This window comes from Geotrypetes seraphini, chromosome 2 (assembly GCF_902459505.1).
Source record: "Geotrypetes seraphini chromosome 2, aGeoSer1.1, whole genome shotgun sequence".
In the NCBI taxonomy this organism is placed as follows: domain Eukaryota; kingdom Metazoa; phylum Chordata; class Amphibia; order Gymnophiona; family Dermophiidae; genus Geotrypetes; species Geotrypetes seraphini.
Window position 1 is genome coordinate 47,222,298 of NC_047085.1, and position 18,841 is coordinate 47,241,138.

Consider the following 18,841-nt stretch of genomic DNA (forward strand, 5'->3'; position numbering starts at 1 on the left):
TAGCGCGCGCTAATCCACTGCGTGCGCAAAAAACGCTAGCGCACCTTTGTAAAAGGAGCCCTTCGTCTCCAATGTTAAAGCCGAAGACTTGGAAAATCAAGTTCAGCAATTAAAACAACAACTAAATGTTCTGGTTAAAGCTAAAATGATAGTTCCTTGGAAGGTTTGATTACTTTACCACACATTTGAACTTGTGAATACTGAATTCCCCCCAGAGGTTAACAGTAATTGCTAAAGACTCATTTTACAGGTCTTTAAAGGAAATCTTTCAGTATGGTGACAGTACTTTCCACAGGGCTCTCCCCATCCCCTATTCTCTTCAACATATATATGACCTCCCTGAAGCTCCTTAAACTATCCCCCCTTGAAACAATTTACACATATGCAGACGATATCCTCATCCTCCTCGAAACAGATCCAAACCTTACAAACCTCCAAGAGAACATCACATCATGCATAATGAGACTTCACGCCTGGACCCTCTCAGTACAGATGAAATTAAATGAATCAAAAACAAAATTACTCTGGCTCGGCCCAAAATTAGCTCACCTGCCCGCCCTCTTCACCCTACCCACAGGCCCTGCTCTACACCTTGAGTTCTCAAGCAAGGTCCTTGGCATCACTATCGACTCCTCCCTTTCCCTCGACGATCACCTGAATTCCCTGGCAAAATCTTGTTTTTTCAGCCTCCACATGCTGAGAAAAGTTAGATCCTATTTTCACCAAAAGCATTTCACCGTCCTTGTACAATCCATCATCTTATCCAAACTCGATTATTGTAACGCCATCTACTTAGGCCTAACGAAAAAAAGTCTTCGCAGACTCCAGCTTATCCAGAACACTGCGGCTAAGCTGATTTTTGCTAAACACAAATATGACCACGTCTCCCCTCTACTTACCAATCTTCACTGGCTCCCAGTACTTTCCAGAATTCATTTCAAATGCTCCTGCCTGGCTTTCAAGATCATTCACGGCATCCTTCCGCCCCTAATCCCTCTATCGTTCCTCGCCCCGACACCAACCACCACCAGATCTGCCCACAGACATAAACTATCCTTCCCCTCTCTACACGGCATCCTCCACGCAGGTAAACTGGGTAGATCCCTCCTCTCTAAAATCACCGGCCTCTGGAACGACCTCACTGTCCCGCTGCGGAACCTGGACTCCCTCCAACTATTCCGAAAACAACTGAAAACCTGGCTTTTCTCTAGCATATAATAATCTCTTCTCCTGATTACATCCCCTCTTTTTATGCTTTGTAAACTCTTTCTCTTCTCTCTTCCCATATTTTTTAAACTCTGTAAACCGTGTCGAGCTCCACTTCAGTGGAGAAGATGCGGTATATAAACCTAAGGCTTAGTTTAGTTTAGTTTAGTTTACTTTCCCTCATTTATATCAACTTTATTATGTTCTGGGAGCATCACCGAAGCAGTCATTTACTAAGCCTGAAGTCTCTGTGCTTGATGTTTCTTCAGATAAATATTTTAGAAAGCTCTGTAGATTACAAAAGCTAGACAGTTCTAAATCTAATAGATGCTGATACTGTCATATAGATATTGGGACGTTGGATCATCTGTTGTTCTATTGTCCTTTGATACTCAACTTTTGGAAGTCGATATCGGGACAGATTAATGTTATACTAGAGTCATCAATTCCATTGACTTATGAAGTAGTAATATGTGGAACGTTACTACCTGTTAAGCCCCCTATGGACCATTCTAAATGCCGGCTTTTCTTAATTATAACTGGGATAGCCATGCAGATGATAACACGTAATTGGAAGAATTGGGATCGCCTCAATTTTACTTTTTGGTGGGCGAACTTATGCTCCAGTTATAGGTTTGAAAAAATGAATGCTGAAATGCTGGGGCATAGTAATGTATTTAAACTGGTTTGGAGCCCGTTGACATCTTTTATTACTTCTCTGTAGTTGGTTTTTGTCTTTAATTTCTGTGCCATTTCCTTACACATCCAGGGTGGGAGGGAGGGGGGAGGGATTGTACTATTGTATTATTTTAAATAAGTGTAGGTTATTGAAAGAGTATATACATTTGTGTTAGTAACATACATAGTAATATACATAGTAGATGACGGCAGATAAAGACCCGAATGGTCCATCCAATCTGCCCAACCTGATTCAATTTAAATTTTTATTTTATTTTATTTTATTTTATTTTTTCTTCTTAGCTATTTCTGAGCAAGAATTCAAAGCTTTACCCGGTACTGTGCTTGGGTTCCAACTACCGAAATCTCTGTTAAGACTTACTCCAGCCCATCTACACCCTCCCAGCCACTGAAGCCCTCCCCAGCCCATCCCCCACCAAACGGCCATACACAGACACAGACCGTGCAAGTCTGCCCAGTAACTGGCCTAGTTCAATATTTAATATTATTTTCTGATTCTAAATCTTCTGTGTTCATCCCACGCTTCTTTGAACTCAGTCACAGTTTTACTCTCCACCACCTCTCTCGGGAGCGCATTCCAGGCATCCACTACCCTCTCCGTAAAGTAGAATTTCCTAACATTGCCCCTGAATATACCACCCCTCAACCTCAAATTATGTCTTCTGGTTTTACCATTTTCCTTTCTCTGAAAAAGATTTTGTTCTACGTTAATACCCTTCAAGTATTTGAACGTCTGAATCATATCTCCCCTGTCTCTCCTTTCCTCTAGGGTATACATATTCAGGGCTTCCAGTCTCTCCTCATACATCTTCTGGCGCAAGCCTCCTATCATTTTCGTCGCCTTCCTCTGGACCGCTTCAAGTCTTCTTACGTCTTTCGCCAGATACGGTCTCCAAAACTGAACACAATACTCCAAGTGGGGCTTCACCAATGACCTGTACAGGGGCATCAACACCTTCTTCCTTCTACTGACTACGCCTCTCTTTATACATCCTTCTGGCAGCAGCCACTGCCTTGTCACACTGTTTTTTCGCCTTTAGATCTTCGGACATTATAACCCCAAGGTCCCTCTCCCCGTCCATGCATATCAGCTTCTCTCCTCCCAGCATATACGGTTCCTTCCTATTATTAATCCCCAAATGCATTACTCTACATTTCTTTGCATTGAATTTTAGTTGCCAGGCATTAGACCATTCCTCTAACTTTTGCAGATCCTTTTTCATATTTTCCACTCCCTCTTCGGTGTCTACTTTGTTACAAATCTTGATATCATCTGCAAAAAGGCACACTTTTCCTTCTAACCCTTCAGCAATGTCACTCACAAACATATTGAACAGGATTGGCCCCAGCACCGAACCCTGAGGGACTCCACTAGTCACCTTTCCTTCCTTCGAGCGACTTCCATTAACCACCACCCTCTGGCGTCTGTCCGACAGCCAGTTTCTGACCCAGTTCACCACTTTGGGTCCTAACTTCAGCCCTTCAAGTTTGTTCAACAGCCTCCTATGAGGAACTGTATCAAAGGCTTTGCTGAAATCCAAGTAAATTACATCTAGCATATGTCCTCGATCCAGCTCTCTGGTCACCCAATCAAAAAATTCAATCAGGTTCGTTTGGCACGATTTACCTTTTGTAAAGCCATGTTGCCTCGGATCCTGTAACCCATTAGATTCAAGGAAGTACACTATCCTTTCTTTCAGCAACACTTCCATTATTTTTCCAACAACTGAAGTGAGGCTCACCGGCCTGTAGTTTCCTGCTTCATCCCTGTGACCACTTTTATGAATAGGGACCACATCCGCTCTCCTCCAATCCCCAGGAATCACTCCCGTCTCCAGAGATTTGTTGAACAAGTCTTTAATAGGACTCGCCAGAACCTCTCTGAGCTCCCTTAGTATCCTGGGATGGATCCCATCTGGTCCCATCGCTTTGTCCACCTTCAGTTTTTCAAGTTGCTCATAAACACCCTCCTCCGTGAACGGCGCAGAATCTACTCCATTTTCTCGTGTAACTTTGCCAGACAATCTCGGTCCTTCTCCAGGATTTTCTTTTGTGAACACAGAACAGAAGTATTTGTTTAGCACATTTGCTTTCTCCTCATCACTCTCCACATATTTGTTCCCAGCATCTTTTAGCCTAGCAATTCCATTTTTTATCTTCCTCCTTTCACTAATATATCTGAAAAAATTTTTATCTCCCTTTTTTACATTTTTAGCCATTTGTTCTTCTGCCTGTGCCTTCGCCAAACATATCTCTCTCTTGGCTTCTTTCAGTTTCACCCTGTAGTCCTTTCTGCTCTCCTCTTCTTGGGTTTTTTTATATTTCATGAACGTCAACTCTTTTGCCTTTATTTTCTCAGGTTGGAGAACCATATCGGCTTCCTTTTTCTCTTGTTTTTATTGATTTTCTTCACATAAAGGTCCATAGCCATTTTTATCGCTCCTTTCAGCTTAGACCACTGACTTTTCACTTCTCTTATGTCCTCCCATCCTAACAGCTCTTTCTTCAGGTACTTTCCCATTGCATTAAAGTCCGTACGTTTGAAATCTAGGACTTTAAGTATCGTGCGGCCGCTCTCCACTTTAGCCGTTATATCAAACCAAACCGTTTGATGATCGCTACTTCCCAGGTGAGCACCCACTCGAACATTAGAGATACTCTCTCCATTTGTGAGGACCAGATCTAATATCGCTTTTTCCCTTGTGGGTTCCGTCACCATTTGTCTGAGCAGAGCCTCTTGAAAGGCATCCACAATCTCCCTACTTCTTTCCGATTCTGCAGACGGAACATTCCAGTCCGCATCTGGCAGGTTGAAATCTCCCAACAGCAGAACCTCCTCTTTCCTTCCAAACTTTTAGATATCCACAATCAGATCCTTATCAATTTGCTGCGATTGAGTCGGAGGTCTGTAGACTACACCCACGTAGATAGAAGTTCCATCTTCTCTTTTCAGAGCAATCCATATCGCTTCTTCCTCTCCCCAGGTCCCTTGCATTTCGGTAGCTTGGATATTGATCTTTACATAGAGAGCTACTCCTCCATCTTTATGACCATCTCTGTCCTTCCTAAAAAGATTATATCCCGGTATGTTTGCATCCCATCCATGTGATTCACTGAACCATGTCTCTGTGATAGCAACAATATCTAGATCTGCCCCTAACATCAGGGCTTGCAGATCATGAACTTTGTTGCTTAGACTGCGAGCATTTGTGGTCATCGTTTTCCAGCTATTTTCCAGCGATAATCTCCTTTTTCATATGATTAATCAATGGGTGGGTGGGATAAAATGATTGATTTTGAATATCTGTAAGTTGAATGTGTTTTTCTTGACTTGTTATATGTTCTTATACCTGTGTGTTGCACTGTTAATATTTGAAAATTAATAAAGATTAAAAAAAAAAAGAAATCTCTGTAGATGAAGTTACATCTAGATCTACCTTGACATTTGTATTTTTGCAAGATTAAGATGCACTTTTGCATAAGTTCTTTTGTAAATCTGTGTATTTATGGGAGAAAAGGTATCTATCTCTCTTTCCTGATGTATTTCATTGGACACAAATTAAGAAGAAAAATTCCTTCCTGTTACAACCACAAGTTCATAATGTGTACGTTCTTTGGATAGTTCTACAGGTACATAAGGTTTTTTTAGGAGCCTTTACAATTACAACTCTTTTAGGAAACATAGAAACATGATGGCAGGTAAAGGCCAAATGGCCCATCTAGTCTGCTCATCCACAGTAACCATTATCTCATCCTCTCTCTCAGAGATCCCACGTGCTTATTCCCCTGCTTTCTTGAATTCAAACACAGTCTCTGTCTCCACCACCTATTCCAGGAGACTGTTCCATGCATCTACCACCCTTTCTGTAAAAAAGTATTTCTTAGATTACTCCTGAGACTATCATCTCTTAACTTCATCCTATGCCCTCTCATTCTAGAGCATGGGTGCTTTCATTGTATGCAAATAGATCTCATGCATATTCATTGGGGAAATCCTGAAAATCCGACTAGATTGTGGCCCTCGAGGAGGGACTTTGATACCCCTGTTCTAGAGCTTCCTTTCAAATGAAAGAGACTCAACTCAGGTATATTTACATCATCTAGGTATTTAAACATCTCTCAAGAAATGTAATAGAGGAACAAAAACAATAACAACAATAATCCAAAAATGTTACTTGCCAGAGATGGGCTGTGTTCCCATGATAACCATTTACTACAAAAAGGTGGAGAAAAAGCCTCAAATTGCATTAATTGACAGCAATCACTGAAGATTCAAAGCTGAAGATATTCTTTTCATTGGCAAAAAAAACTCCACCACCACAAAAATGTAATTATGTTTTGGGCACTAAACCCATCACTGGACAAGGAAAGAGAAAAAGAAAGAAAGTTCTATTTAACTTAAAAACATGGGCCAATCAGGCCTTAGGCTTAGTGGGGATGGGCAGACCCGCTATGCCTAAGGCCTGATTGGTCCAGGCTTCTAGATCCTGGGCCAATCAGGCCTTAGGCTTTGCGGGATGGGCCGTGAAGGGGCGGGCCCGCCTCATTTCGACGAGGCGGGCCTGCCGGCTGGACAGGCAAGACCCGTCTGGCCAACAATTAAAGGTTAGTTTGGTGGGGGGGAGTTTTGGGGGCTGTTAGCGCGGGGGGGGGGGGGCGTCTTCCAGCAGGAGGGATTGGGCACCTCTCCTGAGCCGTCCTATACAGAATCCGGACCTTAGTGCGCCTTTGTAAAAGAGGGCCTTAGTTTTTTAAAGGATGCCAAAATTAGCACAAGGCATTTTATGGCTGCAACAAAAATGGCCTTAGCAGGTGGGAAAATCCCACATAAGGATCACAAAGTCCATTTTTTGCCAAAGCCTGGTAAAGGGGTCCTTACTTATATATCACAATAGGTCTAGCAGGGGTGTCCAACCTTTTGGCTTCCCCGGGCCGCACTGGCCGAAAAAAATGTTTCTGGGGCCGCACAAATGCGCAAACGCTGCAGCAAGACAGAGAAGGGAGCCGGTAAAACGGTAAACACCCAGAGGCAGCAGAGGAAAACACTGCATCGCCCTCAACCGGGGCCACACAAAATACTTCACGGGGCCGCAGGTTGGACACCCCTGGTCTATAGAACTCTGCATTTTCAGTTCCAACAATGCATAATGTTGCAGCCCGCTAGAGATAGTAGTAAGATTCATGCAGCCCTCTGTGTAGAAAAGTTGCTTACCCCTGTACATATTGAGGATGGAATTGCTACTGCTTTTGATTGAATTACTATGCATGCAAAGTTCTTAGAACCTGAAACTGGTAAAGTCCTTCCAAATGTTACAGCATACAGAACATCTGCAAAAATGTGATTCAGGAGTGCAGCCTCAGCCTTAGCCAAGCAATACAGCTTCTGTAAGACAATGCCAGGCCCAATTTCTGAGTCTTTTTGCTTCCCAGCTGATTTCTATTTTTTTAAATTTATTTATAGCACTTATATACCACTTATAGCCTAAGGGCTCCTTTTACTAAGCTGCACTAGCGGTTTTAGCACGCGCTGCATTGCCCCACGCGCCAATCGCTAACGCCAGCATTGAGCTGGCGTTGGTTCTTGGCATGTAGCATGGGGTTAGCGCACACGGCAATGCAGTGCGCGCTAAAAACGCTAGCGCACCTTAGTAAAAGGAGCCCTAAGTGGTTTACATTCAGGTACTCAAGCATTATTCCTTCTCTGTCCTTGTGGGCTCACACGCTATCTAATGCACCTGGGGCAATGGGGGATACATTGACTTGCCCAGAGTCACAAAGAGAAGCATGGGATTTGAACCCACAACCTCAGGGTGCTGAGGCTGTAGTTCTAACCACTGTGCCACAAGAAAAAAATCCAACCGAATCTGCAGTGAAGCCACCAACAGGAAAACCAAACAAAAACTGCAGACTATGTACAAGATACAGGCAAAATTTATTGTACCAAAATTAAAATGCAGTAATATGAAACCTTTTTACCAACCAAGGGACCCGACACGGTCCGTGTTTCGGACAACACGCCTTCGTCAGGGGTCCATGGTAAATAAGGTATAAAATATACCGTGCAAAATGAAGATAACAACAAGTGCCTGTTTGTTTAGCACGCCAAGAATCGCACGCCAAGATTCACTGCCAAAAGTAAAGCGTCTCAAAAATGAATGAAAAACAGGCACTTGTTGTTATCTTCATTTTGCGCAGTATATTTTACACCTTATTTACCATGGACCTCTGACGAAGGTGTGTTGTCCGAAACACGGACCGTGTCGGGTCCCTTGGTTGGTAAAAAGGTTTCATATTACTGCATTTTAATTTTGGTACAATAAATTTTGCCTGTATCTTGTACATAGTCTGCAGTTTTTGTTTGGTTCTAACCACTGTGCTACACACTCCCTGAAAGAAACTGGTCTGCTTACACTTACACAAGTGATACTGTATTTGCAGAGAAACGCGTTTCAATCTGGATGGCAACTCTTTCATATTACTGAAAATAGAACTGAAAGTTCAGATTCAGAACCAGATGTTGTTCATGATTTGGGCACTGATTGCAATTAGAGAAAAAAACTACAAATCAGCATTTTCAGAAATGTTATTGTATAAATATTTATTAAATTGGTCAAATACTTCTCATGCCTCAATCACACAGTGCTCTAGGTGAGTTGCAATCAAATAAAAACATTGACCTCCACATGTTGCTTCACATGGCTATTTTTTTCTATAGTTAGACAGTGGTATGCTTGTATTAGAAATATGATGGCAGATAAAGGCCAAATGGTCCATCCAGTCTGCCCATCTGCAGCACCCACTATCTCCTCCTCTCCCTAAGAGATCCCACATGCCTGTCCCATGCTTTCTTAAATTCAGACATAGACTTTGTCTCCACCTCTACTGGGAGTCTATTCCATGCATCTACCACCCTTTCAGTAAAAAAAGTATTTTCTTAGATTACTCTTGAGCCTATCACCTTTTATTTTCATCCTATTCCCTCTTATTCCGGAGCTTCATTTCAAATGAAAGATTCACCTCATGTTCATTTATGCCATGTAGTTATTTAAACATCTATCATATTTCCCCTCTCTCGCCTTTCCTCCAAAGTATACATATTGAGATCTTTAGGTCTGTCCCCATACACCTTATGATGAAGGCCATTTTAGTAGCCTTCCTCTAGAGCAGGGGTAGGCAATTCCAGCCCTCGAGAGCCAGGTCAGGTTTTCAGGATATCCACAATAAGTATGCATGAGATAGATTTGCATCTCAAGGAGGCAGTGCATGCAAATCCATCTCATACATATTCATTCTGGATATCCTGAAAACCTGACCTGGCTCCGGCTCTCGAGGACTGGAATTGCCTACCCCTGCTCTACACCAACTCCATCCTTTATATATCTTTTTGAAGGTGCGGTCTCCAGAACTGTACACAATATTCTAAATGAGGTCTCACCAGAGTCTAATACAAGGGCATCAATACTTCCTTTTTCCTATTGGCCATACCTCTCCCTATGCTCCCTAGTATCCTTCTATCTTTCGCTGTCACCTAGGATACCTTCTCAAGAGAGTCTAAGAGCACTCTATACCCCTCACCCTAGGGTCCTACGGATGGTGGGGGGTGAAGGGAGATAAACTGTTAAAGCTCAGCCTCTTCTGCTCACTTGTGTTTCTGATAGCAAGTAGTAGGCATACAATTGAGTTGAAAAAAGGCATTGTATAGGCCTGTGTCTCTCAAACTTTTTTACCTCTGGCACATTAAACTGAATAAATGGTTTTCACGGCACTTTACAAAACCAACAAAAAATTAAATTTGAAAATTGTTTATTTAAAGTTCTTTAAACTATGTATGGGTAATTGTAACAATGGTGAAACTAAAGTAGATAGAATAGAACTGCTAATCAATGCAATGCATGTGCTTGGTTTTGAGTGCAAATGAACTCAATGCACGTCTCGATAGTCGACAAGCAAACATGCATTTCATCATTCACCATCTTCAGTCATTCTCTTTTTTTTCAGTTTAATTTCTGTCAGAGCTGAAAATCCAAGTTCGCAAAGATACTAAAATTACTTGCCGTTAGTTCCCAAGGACCAATCACGTCTAAGAATGATGCTTGTCTGGGCAGTTGTATCCTTATGCACACTGATACTCATAACATTAACAGACTCTTGCGGTGGTCTTGGAAGTAGCGAATGTTTGTAATTAGCCCGATTAGTGAAAGTTTGGTGGAGTGGTGAGCTCGAAAACCTGTCTGGTACGGATGGAGAGCGTTGTTTTTTTTTCTACAAAATTGGAAAGTTGGTTAAAAAACAGCTTTTCAGTTAATTTGGCCAGAAACGGTAGATTAGCAATGGGTCGGTAGTTGATGATTTCCATCGACTGGGCATGAAACCTGTTGAGAGACTTTTATTGATCATTTCGTGGAGAAAGGGACCAAATATCGAGAAGTGTTTTTTCAGGATGTTAGGAGGTATAGTTTCTAGGGAGTTGTTTGAGATGTTTAGGGTTTGGATGGTTCTCTGAATTTCATCACGTTAAGGTTGGCGGAAATCTGAGAGTGAACTGAAAGGGAGAGTGTTCTCTGAGATAGTAAGATTAAATGATTCGTGTTCAGAGTGTTTAGAGAGTTTTTCGCTTAGAGAACTGATTTTATTTTCGAAGTAATTAGCGAGATCCTGAGCGGTAGGTCGATTAGTATTTGGGGTTGGTTTTTTAGCATAAGGGGAGAGGGACCGGACGATGGAGTAGAGTGCTGATGAATTACTGGCTGTGGTAATGTATTTGGTGTAGTATTTTTCTTGGCTGTCTTTATTGTATTTTTGTAATGGGTTGCTTGGTCTTTGTATTTGCGCAGTGTGGAGGCAGAGCGCTTACATCTCCATAGGCGTTCGGTGGAACATAATTAAAGTCGAAGGAGGGATAATTCAATTAGCTTGATCGAGCTAAGTGTTATGCTTGAAATAGTTTAAACTATAAGAAAACATATTTTTTGTGCTAGACTGCAGCGATATACTTCGATGTTTTCACTTGACTTCATAATATGCAATGATTGGGTGGTGAGGCAATATTCTTGGCTCCTTGTTTTTGCCTCTGTGTCTCTGAGCATATTTTTGACCTCAAAGTGTTGCTATTTCACCATTGCAAAGTTTGTTAATATAACTCTTGGTGTGATTTTTTATGATTTTCATATGCTTCCCTTCAATCACTCTTCTTAGTAGAGTGCCAAGCTTATTGGTTTTTTCCCCTATATATAATTGGACTATAGTCTAACATAGACAGGCAGACATGACATATAGGGTTAAGGATGTAGAACCCAAAGTGAGAGGAGTTATATGCAGGATTTCTCCCTCTCACCCTTTTCTACCTCTTTGTTGCATCTCTTCCCTTCTCTTTTTTTGTATGCTGTGGCCTTTTTATTTTACTGCAAGACTGCATTCGCCCTAGCCCCCAGCAAGTAGAGCATCGGTTTCCCTCCCTTCCTGCCTTTCCAGCCCTTGCAACATCTGTTTCCCCCTCCCCCAGAGCATCTGTTTTCCTTCCTTTCCAGCCCATGCAGCATCTGTTCCCCACCCCCATACAGCATCTCTACCAACAGCAGTTCCTCCTACATGCTGGTGATGGCTCACCCGGAAGGTCTCCCTCCGATGCAAAACATGCCATAGGGAAGCCCCCCTTTGGAGAACATTTGTGTACAAGGATTGGGGCCAAGCTTTTGTTAAGACCGCAGCATTGGCTTAAAGATCCACATTCTAATATTTCTATACACTGATTGTTAATACCTTTAGAAGAATCGAGTAAATACCCTCAATCAGATTTTCAGACTCCTGAGGCAGGCCTGTTTGGGCCAAAACATGGTCATGTCGAGTCTTGATATTAATAAAAGTGATTGGGCACCAGAGTCTCCTTCACTGTTTGTTTCCTACTTTCTAATTCTTTGGAACGTTGGCATCTCCTGTTTTCCTGGAGTATGGATAGGCCACTTACATATGTACTTTATAATATAATATAAAGTGTGTGCACATCTTCACCATTTAGATGCTCTTCACCATATGCTTGGTATGCTTTTTTTTTTTTATATGGCTCCAGGCTAGATTGCAGGTGGTAGTGCCTCCTGCCATTTTTCTTTTTTTTTGTTTTTGTTCTTTTGTATTTTTTATGTCATTTCTGTTAGTTTTGGTCTGTATTGTTTGTTTTTTTAACCTGGTCTTTAGTAAAAGGAGCCCTTAGTCCAGCAATATTTTTTTTCCCCCCACTTTTTTTGTTCCATTGGAAAAATACAGGTGGCATTTCCAGAATGGGGCCCTAAGGGGCTCATAATCGAAAGAGAAAAACGTCCAAAAACCGGCCTAAGTCAGCACTTGGACGAACATTTCTCAAAAACGTCCAAGTGCTGATAATAAAACTGGGTTTTGGACGTATTTCTAAATGACCTAGGCCTTCATAGTGCCGCTCAACGTCCAAAGCTAAACGGGGTGTTTCGAGAGGCGTGTCGAAGGCAGGTGTTGGGCGGAACGTGGGCCGGCTTAGACTTAGTCGTACAGCATGTATAACCGAAAGTTTAACAACAGATCCTAGACGGAACTTGGACGTTGTGACTTAGATCATGTAAAACATGGTCTAAATCACAAAAACTCACCTAAACTTACCAGATAAGCACGTCAAACACATAACAGAGACCCCCCCCACAACTACCCCAGTGATCACCAACCCCCCCCACCCCCATAAAAATTATATTCACAACTTTAAATTTCAGCCTCCAGACCATCATCACATGGTCGCCTGGCATAGGAAAGCCTAGTTGTCCAGCCCAGAGGCAGCTTAAGTCATCTTGGGGTGGGTTAGGGACCCATAGAGAAGAGGACCCATGCCCATAAGCCCCTGTAATCACTGTATTGATACTTAAACATGTGCACTGCCCTATATACCCCCAAAACCTTTTTTGACTGGCATATAAGTGGCTCCTGCAGCCATAAGGGCTATTGGGGTGGTAGATAAGTGGGTCTTGGGGATTCTGGAGGTGGTTAGAGGGGCTCATCGTGACCTATAAGGGAGCTGTAGTGAGGAGAAAACATGGCATCCTTTTTGTGAAGTTCGCAGCAATGCCCTGTAAGGTACCCCACTATTTAGGTGCCATGTCTGGGTGTTCAGTCCATCACTTTGCAGACTCCTCCCATGTCCAACAGGGCTTGTTCTAGGTATTTTGGACTTGGATGAAAAGTTGGATGGAAATGTGGTATAAAGATGGACAATTTAACGGCTTGGACAATCAGATTGGCAGGACGTATAATTAGATGATTTTCAAAAGTAAAAAAAAGTTGGACGGTTCTTTCAAAAATGTGTCTTAGGCTCTTTTTAACTTTGGACGACTTGCGAGATGGACGTAAACGGACTTAGACGTCCCTTTTGATTATGCCCCTCCACGTGTATAGCCCTCTATGGAGACTGCCCTGATTTTATTAGTTAGGCTGAGAACTTTTCAGCGACCCCTCGTACCATATCCTTGCTATGCAGCAGGATGACGCTAGCTACCATTCCTTCAGTATGTAGGCATGCTCATGCTATTTAACATGCCTTTTGGCATGTAACATGTTCATACTATTCACCATGCCTTCGGTATGTAGCATTTACCATGCCCTCAATATGTAAAATAGTCATGCTATTTAACATGGGTCACTATTTGACTTTATTTTTAACGACTGTTAAAAATAAAAGTCTTTTCTTTGCACAACCACATCAAATTTGGTCTTGTTCGAGTTTTATTATAGAGGCCCAATAGTACATGAGTTAGATTCCTCTGAAAATAGGGACTTATGCTCCTTATTTTCCTCTGGACCTATGAGCACAGGCTGCAGACAGTCAACATGAGGTGTAAGTCTTCCAGTATTCCACACCCATTGATCCAGAGCTCTAAACCCACAGGGTTCTTGGAAGTGTGCGCATATTCATGCTAAAACTGGAAGGGAGCATGATATTTTTGAGTCACACTCGGTGCTGTTAAATATAATCTGTTTATGCAGTCTACAGGTGGGTATTATGATTCATATATAAAAAATACTAAATATAGCAGATAGAATCTTGGAAAATCCCACTGGGCAAAGATTCTTTGATGGCATAATAGGCAGATTCTTTCTTGCATTATTTTCATGAAATCCTGTTATCTGATGCCAGTAAAAAGAGCACTGAAACCAACGCTGTTGCCATAATAGCGCATGTGAGGTACAAACCACGGCACACCTATCATCTTATTAGGTTGCTTGATTGGCTACGACCAGAATATTATAGGGACCCCAACAGAATTATTGTATGTGTCAGGGTTTAGGAAAGCCCAGTGGCATGTGCTTCGGTAGGTTAAGGTACAAAGTGCAGAGTCCTTGGTGTTTCTATGAAAAGTGGATAGAAAAAGCAGAGTGTTCATTGGGTAAATTTCTGCAGGGAAGAAGATAATGGATTATGCAACCAGGAACGGGCTAATGTTTCTCCATGGTAACATGTCTGAGATGCACAGGCTTGTTGGTGCCACAGACTCACAAAGGATTAAGAAGAGAATTTATTTCTTCATCTTGGTGCCTCAGTTACAGTGTGAAAGACTATTTGTTCCTCCTAATATTGTTCTGAGTTAATAAATTTTTTAAATAAAAACAACATAATTTAAAATCGTTATTTTTTTGCTGGCCTAATTTTAAATCACAAAACCCACTGTTTTTAATATATATATTAACCCTACCATTTATATATATATTGCCTACCATATATATATATATATGGCCTAATTTTAAATCACAAAACCCATTGGTTTTAATATATATATTAACCCTACCATATATATATATATATATATATATATATATATATATATATATATATATATATGGTAGGGTTAATATATATTAAAACCAGTTGGTTTTGTGATTTAAAATTAGGCCATATATATATATATATATATATATATATATATATGGTAGGGTTAATATATATATTAAAACCAATGGGTTTTGTGATATATATGGTAGGGTTTTGTGATATATATATGGTAGGGTTAATTTTTTGATTGGATGTTTTGGAAGGGGGGAATTCATTTTGTATTGTTATTGATTGATTATAAGTGCTGATTCTGAATATTAATGTATGTATAACTTTGAATTAGCCATTGAAAATTTAATAAAGATTTATTTTTTAAAAAAAGGCTAAAAGACCTCAAGTATTCACAGCTATCTGGATTTGGAAATAATCCTTCCAAGACAACCTATTGTGAACTATCATTGGTCTTAATTGCCTTTCTTTTTTATTTTTTAGTTTGCTTTTTAATTTTTTGTTATATTTTATTAACTAATGCCTAAAGTGATGGAAATCTGTCATCTACTACTCAAAACAGAATCGCTGTTTTCAGTTCATTACTCATATTAGTATTTATCAAGGCTTTCTTATTTTATAAAGACTATGATACTTAGCTTTTGAGATCCTGCTGTTATAGTAGTGCTGGCAGTTCGATTACAAAAATTAGATAGTTCTAAGTCAAATATTGGCTGGCACTGTCATCTCGATATAGGGACACTGGATCATCTGATCTTCTTTTGTCCCTTGATACTTAAATTTTGGCAATCCATTTGGAGTCAAATCAATAGAATACTTGAAGCTCTAGTGGTATTACATTATTGAGGGCCAAGAGTCCAATAACTTCACATAACAATAGACTACTTTTTATCATGATAGGAGTTGCCATACAACTTATTCTGAAAAACTGGAAAAATTGGGACGGGTTAAACTATAGGTTTTGGTGGGAATCCTTGTGCCAAACTTATAAATTTGAACGTATGAGAGCAATACAATTGGGACATTATAAGAAATTTAAGGATGTTTGGGACCCATTGACAAAATTTTGTAAACATTGATTATAGGTTTTAGCCCTTTGATTAAACACATCAAGGAGGGGTGGGGGAGGGGGATATGCCTTTAAATTATTATTTGATTGTAATTAGTTGGTCTTGATCATTTGTATTACTCTTGCTTATCTTTATACTATATGAAAGAATGGGTGGGTGGGGGGAAAGGTTATGTATTTATTATATCATCTGATGGAATTAAGTGCTGTTTATTTTGTACATTGTTTAATAGTATGTTGCACTTGATGTTGTTTTTTTTAAATGAATAAAGATATGGGGGAAAAAAAAGAAAAGAAAAAGTGATCGCTTTTAGTGATCCAAAAAAGCAACTGGTCTAACCATAGTTTAGCTCTTTTTTTAATGGGCAAAGATGCTTTGCATATTACACATGCATAATATAGAAACATAGAAAAAAGCAGCAGAAAAGGGCTATAGCCCACCAAGTCTGCCCATTCCAAGTATCCCCTCTCCTGAATTTACTCCCTTACAGATCCCACGTGAGTATCCCATTTTCTCTTAAAATCCGTCACGCTGCTGGCCTTTATCACCTGGAGTGGGAGTCTGTTCCAATGATCCACTACTCTTTCGGTGAAGAAGTACTTCCTGGAGTCGCCATGAAACTTCCCTCCCCTGATTTTCAGCGGATGCCCTCTGGTGGTCGAGGGTCCCATGAGCCAGAAGATATCATCTTCTGGCTCGATGCGTCCCGTGATGTACTTATATGTTTCAATCATATCTCCCCGTTCTCTTCTTTCCTCAAGTGAGTACAGCCGCAATTTTTTAAATCTTTCTTACATAGTAACATAGTAACATAGTAGATGACGGCAGATAAAGACCCGAATGGTCCATCCAGTCTGCCCAACCTGATTCAATTTAAAATTTTTTATTTTTTTTTTTGTTTTTTTTTTTCTTCTTAGCTATTTCTGGGCGAGAATCCAAAGCTTTACCCGGTACTGTGCTTGGGTTCCAACTCCTTGAGCCCCAAGACCATCCTGGTGGCCGTTCGCTGAACCGACTCGATCCTCAGCACGTCCTTTCGGTAGTGTGGTCTCCAAAACTGAACACAGTACTCCAAGTGAGGCCTCACCATGGCTCTGTACAACGGCATCATAACTTCAGGTCTCCTGCTGACGAAACTTCTGCGGATACACCCCATCATTTGTCTTGCCCTGGAGGAAGCCTTCTCCACTTGATTGGCAACCTTCATGTCCTCACTAATGATCACCCCTAGGTCGCGTTTCGCCGTGGTCCTAACCAAGGTCTCACCATTTAGTACATAAGTTCTAAGCGGGTTTCTCTTACCCAGGTGCATTATCTTGCATTTTTTAGCATTGAAGCCTAGCTGCCAAGTAGTTGACCATTGTTCCAGCAACAGTAGGTCGTGTGTCATATTATCAGGTAATAAGCTTTTGCCTACTATGTTGCAAAGTTTGGCGTCATCGGCGAACAGTGATACCCTTCCTCTAAGTCCTTGCGTCATATCTCTTATGAATAAGTTAAATAGAATCGGGCCCAGGACCGAGCCCTGCGGCACTCCACTGATCACGTCCGATGCTTCAGATGGGGTACCGTTCACCACCACCTTCTGAAGTCTACCGCTCAGCCAATCCCCAACCCATGTAGTTAGAGTAATGTAATGTAATGTAATTTATTTCTTATATACCGCTACATCCGTTAGGTTCTAAGCGGTTTACAGAAAATATACATTAAGATTAGAAATAAGAAAGGTACTTGAAAAATTCCCTTACTGTCCCGAAGGCTCACAATCTAACTAAAGTACCTGGAGGGTAATAGAGAAGTGAAAAGTAGAGTTAGAGGAAAAATAAAAATAAAATAAACATTTTAACAAGACAGCATTGATCTAAATACTTTGGAAGGTAGAAGAGAGGAGAGAAAAGAATAGAAGCATGATGAAGTGATGAAGTGGAGCAAGTAAGTTTAGAAGGAGCGATTGACGTTTCCAGAAAGGGCTTCTTCAGGGAAGAGACTTGGCCGGCAGTCCCAGGATGCCTATGTCTCCTCCCCTGAGATGTTCTCCCATCCATGCATTCCCTGCCCATGCCCCAGCCGCTCCAAGGAGGCTGCCCCAGATGAGGCCCACGGTGAATGCAGGATTCTCTCCTCTGCGGGAAAGCCGCCCGGAGCCGACAGTCGATCTTCTTAGCGGATTGCAGGGGGGAATAGTTAACACTCTTGGTAGTATCGGGTCTGTGTGCTCTCGGTGGTTGTGGCTGGTCTCGTTGCTGCTTAGGTGTAATAGCAGTTGATCTCCACTGCTGCTGATATTTAAAAGCAGGCAGATTGATCTCTCCAATGGACTGCAGGGGGAGGAGTTCACACTCCTGGCAGGATCGGGTCTGTGGGTTCTTGGTGGTTGCGGTAGGTCTCGCTGCTGCTTGTATGTAAAAGCAGTTGTTTTTCTACTGCTGCTGATATTTAAAGCAGGTAGATTGATCTCTTAAACGGGATATAGGGGGAGGAGCTCACAAGCCTGGCTGGATCGGGGCAAGGGCTCCTATTATAGGCAGCTGGTCTTGCTGCTACTTAGGTGTTAAAGCAGTTGATCTTCCTAGCGGACTGCAGGAGGTGTGGAGCTCACACTCCTGTCATGATCTGGTCTATGGGCTCTTGGTAGTTGCGGTTGGTCCCAATGCTGCTTAGGTGTAAAAGCAGTTGTTCTCCCACTGCTGCTGATATTTAAAAGCAGGTAGATTGATCTATCCAATGGAATGCTGGGGGAAGATCTTATATGTCTGGCTGGATCCTGGCAAAGGGTTCCCAGTAGTGGCGGCTGGTCCTATTGCTGCTTAGGTGTAAAAACAGTTGATCTTCTTATCGGATTGTAGGGGGGGGCGGATCTCACATTCCTGGCAGGTTCGGGTCTGTGGGTTCTTGGTGGTTGCGGATGGACCCGCTGCTGCTTAGGTGTAAAAGCAGTTGTTTTCCCAATGCTGCTGATATTTAAAAGCAGGCAGATTGATCTCTCCAACAAATTGTATGGTGAAGAGCATACACGTCTGGCTGGATTGGGACAAAAGCTCTCGATAGTGGCGGCTGGTCTTAGTGCTGCTTAGGT